We start from the raw sequence: 5,859 nt of genomic DNA, 5'->3' as shown, positions 1-5,859 counted from the left end.
GGAATCTGGGGGGGGGGGCAGATTCTAAAGAATCTGGCCTCACTGGAGTCCGTGGCAGAATTCTCCAACATCCCTAGTTAGAGTGGGGTTCTCTGGAGAGGAGTTTCTCCAGAGTCTGGGTCAGATGGGTCCCTGATACATATAGGTAGACAAAGAATGCCTTTTGCCTTCACACCCTGCCTTCTTGCTTTCCAGAGACACCTGACTGGTCTCTGTTGGAAACACAATGCTGAATAGACCTTTGGTCTGATCCTACGGGCTGTTCTCATGTCCATGTTCCAGGTTCTCTTATGTAACCATCCCATACAGTCGCTAGCTCACAGCTACACCCATGTAGAACAGAATTGCTGCAGCAAAAGAGAATGCAGGCAAGCACAGCTTCTGCTGCCCTATCACTTGCAACCACTTGGAGGTATTTTTGAATGCTGTTGTACATACATGTTTAAATGATGCATGAATCACTAGATACAGCTTTCTGTTCAATGTGTTTGCCTTACTCAGGGTGTAATCCTGCACTTGACTTCTGCTGGCTGAAGGGTTCTGTGATTTGGGCAGAACTCGAGATCTGCTGCTGGCAGAAAAGATATACTGTCACAGATATGCTGGTACAGCTCTTCAGTGGTGGAGCTGTCCTGCTGGCAAAGATATGGCAGTAGAATGGAGAAAATGGGGCACAGCCATGGGTGGGATGTGGGTGGTACAGGGGAGGATCACAGTTATGCCATGCCTTGTACTTCCCGCCCCAGACTACAGCCACATTCCTGTGTCAATGATGCAACTTTACACCAGGACCTGGCTCAAGGAACTTATCTCCCATTGAGTTCAATGGGAGGGGCAAAACACTATTAAATAGTTGCCCTTGCATAAACAACTGCCCCTCCCACATGACTATGACAGAGCATAGGATATGGTGCAACTCAGCACCCAATCGCAGCACACCACCAGTTTATAAAACCCCACACAGGGAAACCGTGATGGCAGAGTGTGTTATCTCTCTGACCCCATGTTGCACACAGTTAGGGGGAACTCTGGAGAAATGGCACTTTGCACAAACAGCCTATTAATGAGAAGCTCAGACTTGCTGGCTTTCACACATTATTTTTGCAAGTCTTACCCTAGCATCTAATCGGTGTAACTCCAATTTGAAAAAGGGGATCCAGGTGGGTATGCAGGAAATTACCGGCTGGCTAGCTTAATGTCTGTTCTGGGTAAATTGGCTGAAAGCATTGTTGAAGATAAAAACAGTAGGCATATGAAGGACAAGCTCTGCTGAAAAAGAATCAACATGGCTTCCGTAAAGGTAAGTACTGTCTCACTAACCTTTTAGAGTTCTTTGAGAGTGTCAATAAAAATGGGGACAGGGTGACCCAGTAGACACTGTGGATCAGTAACTGGTTAAAGAACAGAAAGCAGAGAGTTGGAAGAAATGGTAAATTCTCCCAGTGGAAGGATGTAAACAGTGGGGTCCCACATGGATCTGTATTGGGACCAGTGCATCTCAACTTGTTCATAAATGATCTGGAATTAGGAGTGAGCAGTGCTGCTGACACTAAATTATTTAGGGCGATTAAAAGCAAAAAGGGCTGCAAAAAGCTTCAGAAGGGGCTCTCTGAACTGGGAGAATGGGCACCAACATGGCAAATGTGGTTCAATGTACACAAGTATAAAATGATGCATGTTGGGGCAAAAAAATCCCAACTTCATGTATATGCTGCTGACAGGATCTGAGCTAGTGGTGACTGACCAAGATAGGGATCTTGGGGTTGTGGTGGACAGCTCAAAGAAAATGTTGACCCAGTGTATGGTTACTGTGAAAAAGGCAAATTCCATGTTAGGCGTGATTAGAGAAAGAATTGCAACAATATCTGCCATATCACACTACTCTTATACAAATCTATGGTGCGACAGCACTTGGAATACTGTGTCCAGTTCTGGTCACCACACCTAAAAAAGGTAATTGTAGAGTTGGGGAAAGGGCAGAAAAAGGGGAACTAAAATGATCAAGGGACTGGAGCAACTCCCCTTCGAGGAAAGCTTACAACAGCTGGGACTGTTTAGGTTAGAAAAGAAGTGAGTAAGGGAAGACATGATAATGGTACAAAATTATGCATGGTGTGGAGAATGTGGACAGGAAGACATTTTTCTCCCTCTCTCCTAATACTAGAATCTGGGGTTGTCCCATGAAGTTGATTGTTGGGAAATACAGGTCAGACAAAAGGAAGTACTTCCTCACACAGTGAATACTTAAACTATGGAATTCACTACTATAAGATGTAGTGATATAGCCACCAATTTGGATAGCTTTCAAAGGGGGTTGGACAAATTCCTGGAGGAGAAGGCTATCAATAGCTACTAGTCCTGATGGCTATATGCTACCTACAGTATCAAAGGAAGTAAGCCTGTGTACACCAGTTGCTGGGGGACATGGGTGGGAAGGTGTTGTTGCACTCATGTCCTGCTTGTGGGTTTCTCATGGGCAGCTGGTTGGCCGCTGTGAAGAGCATCCTGGACTACATGGACCCTTGGTCTGATCCAGACAGGCTCTTCTTATGTTCTTATGTAGTCTTATATGTCTTTATTGTTCCAGAAGGCTGTTTGAGTGAGAGGTTCATGACACTTAGCAAAAGGCTCCTGATAGTGATGGGAAACCTATTAGTAGGGATGCACGAAAGTTCCGCCACGGATCTTGGGGAGGCCGAATGCCAGCGCATTCGGCCCCCCGAAATCGGTGGCGGAACAGCCTGCCCCCCTGCCACCCCCCCCCCGGGATGGGACTTACCTGGGGTGGATCTTCCTGGCGGCAGCTCCGGCGGCATTCGGCGGCGGCCAGTCTTCCGACCGGCTGCCACCTCTGCCATTTCCAGGTTTAAACAAACAAACAAACAAACAAACGTGATAGGCTATGTAAAGATTTACGGAGCCTATCACAGCTAGATTTAAAAAAAACACCTATGCTATTTGCGTTCCCCTTATTTTCGCCATCTTAGTCTACGTAAATGTTTACGTAGACTAAGACGTGCCAAAATAAGGAATGCAAATGGTGGTGGCCATGGGCGCCGCCATTTGCGTACGTGCATTTTTTTTGGTCTTTTTTACCCAGCCGTGATAGGCTACGTAAAGATTTACGTAGCCTATCACGGCTGACTGTAGGGATGCAAACAGCGACGGCTACGGCCTCCGCCATTTGCGTCCCTGCTAGCCAGCGGCCGGATGTCCGGCTGCTTGCGGAGCTGGCCGGCGGCTCCACAGAATCGCTGTGGAGCACAGCCGGCCGGCCAGGATTCCGGCGGGGGAGGAACGCAGCGCCTCCCCACCCGGCGAGGATTCTGGGGGGAGGGACGGAACGCCTCCCCCACCACCATCAGCATAATCCCCGAAAGGTGAGTGATTTTCATACATCCCTACCTATTAGCACCTAAAGTACTTAAATACATTACTTATGTGTCCTCTACTCAAATTGAATAGATAGGAGTTGTCCTCATACAGCTATGCAAAGTCTGGAGACTCTGGAGAATTGCTGATACCTTTCTAACTACCAAGTCACCACCATTTTAATCGCACTCAACTTGAATTAGCAAATCTTAAAGCTTCAGGAGGAAATAGCTTCCAATCTTGAATTGTCCCCTCTTCCAGATAAACCATTAGGTTGTAATACCACCTGTTTGCCCACCCCCCAATCATGATTTTTGCAGTGCCTAATTGACAGCCCAAACTTAATCGTAGGACCAGGAGACTAATAAAGTTTTCTGTTCACTCCAATTATAACCTTCTTTGTGTCCTTCCCTATGCTCTATAACCTACCCTTGAGTCCAAACCCTCAGTGTGATTGCAGGACCCTAACATAGATAGCGCCTTTCTGGAGGCCTCTGATTTTCTTGGGTTCTGCCTGGGATGCTGCCTGTTCGTCATGACCCACTCCTAGCACTGTCCCCCCCTCTGAGGCTGAACCCCTATTTACAGGTCCAGAGCTTTCTCTTTGTGTACACTACTTTGCTGCCATGTTTTCCCAAATACAGCTTCACCACCTGTGAAGCACCTATTGCTGCATTTAGGCAATTTCCATTCCAGTGGTACTGCTCAACCTCACTTTACGCTCAGCTACCAGGTTCAGGTACTCAAGGGACCGCCCTCTGTGTGCATAGCAGCAATAATGGGGCTGCGGACCTTTGTAAGTTGATCGTCCCAGAGATGAGGGAGATCTGTGCCTTGGAGTGGGAGTCTGCAGCAGGGTGTGTCAGGATGGATTCTGAGCGCAGGGAGATAGTTAGCAGCTCAGATTCTGAAGAGGAGCAGCCAAAACTGGAGGAGGCTTTTTCACAGGCCAGTTCAGACATGGGTAGACGTGCTTCTCAGGCTACCAACTCCCAAATGGCCAGGCATGAAGCTTCCTCCTTACCCCCCTCTGTGAGAAGCAGCGAGCAGGAGGAAGGGGGGATTGGGGAGTGTGACCTAAGAGACACCAGGCAGCAGAGATGCAGAGCTAAGAGGGAAACATCAGGGTCAGAGCTCAGATGTTCGAACCGGTTAGCAATGCGTGAGAGGCTACTCAGGGAAGCATCATGTGAGGGCCGGGACCTCCCTCCCTAAGTTAGCCTAGCGAGACAGCCGCCCTTTCAAACTGCAGGCAACTTTCAGTGATCCCATTTGAGTCCCCTGGAGACATTACTTTGTAGCCAGAGAGTCTTCCAGGATTTGTATCTGTAATGAACCTGTGAAGAATGAATTAAAGGCGTGAGACTCAAGCCTCGCTTTTTGTGTGTTTGTGAGTGCTTAAGGAAAGAGAGGACAAGGGAATCGTGACAGGATGCTTATGAGTTCTTAGCCATAAGCTCAGCAGTTCACCCCCTTCATGGACAGGCTAAGAGCCGATGACATGTTTCTAAGGCTTGGTGGGGTTTTGAGCTGGGCACATCCAACACTTAGCTAGCTTCCCTCCCTTGCTTCCTTTCCCCACTACCCTTACCTCTTTGCCATGTTTGTTATTTTCTTTGGGTTCATTAGGATGCCAGAAGATACATTGCTTCAACGCCCACCACCTCCAGTTCTTTTTTGCAAAATACATTTCACACCATGAGGGGCTCAGGGCTTCCTAAAAATGGGTTTTACCAGTGCTGTGCCGAAAATGTCTCCCACATTTTTTTTTGACTGTTCTCATTCCATTGGATGGAAAAGACATTCTTTTCGGAAAGAAATTCAAAGGAGAAGAAATGTCAGAGAAATTCTCATGGGTTGGGTTTGGGGTTCTTGTGCTTCTCCGACTTATGAGTAGGGATGGCAGAGAATTCTGCCACGGATTCCAGTGAGGCCGGATTCTAAAGAATCCCCCGGAATCCATGGTGGAACGGCCTCCTGCCCGCCCGCCCCCCTGCGTAATCCCCAGAGATGGAAGTTACCTGGGGCAGATGCGGTGGATTCGGCGGCGGCGGCAGCTCCAGTGGCAGCGGCTCCGGTGGCGGTGGCTGGTCTCCTGGCTGGCTGCGGCCGGGCTGCTGCGGCCGCCATTGCCGCCCTTCAAGCTGTGATAGGCTACGTAAGAATTTACATAGCCTATCACGGCTAACCCCTAAAAAAAAAAAAAAAAACCCAGCGTACGCAAATGGATGCGGCTACGGCGGCCGCCATTTGCGTTCTCTATTTTTCACCATTCTAGCCTACGTAAATATTTACGGGGGCTATTACAGCGAAAAAAGGGAACAACAAATAGCGTAGTGGGTGCTATTTGCGTTCTTTTCCTCCCGCCGTTTTATCCTATGTAAATATTTACGTAGGCTTTTATGGCGAAAAAGAAAGAAACAATAGCGCCCACTACGCTATTTGCGGTTCCCTTTTTTTTTGCTGTAATTGCCTACGTAAATATTT

The sequence above is a fragment of the Heloderma suspectum genome, chromosome 14 (genome assembly GCF_057233095.1).
Source record: "Heloderma suspectum isolate Gila_16-S chromosome 14, 16-S_ref, whole genome shotgun sequence".
NCBI lineage: Eukaryota > Metazoa > Chordata > Lepidosauria > Squamata > Helodermatidae > Heloderma > Heloderma suspectum.
The sequence above is the reverse complement of the archived record's forward strand: the minus strand, read 5'-3'. Positions refer to the sequence as shown.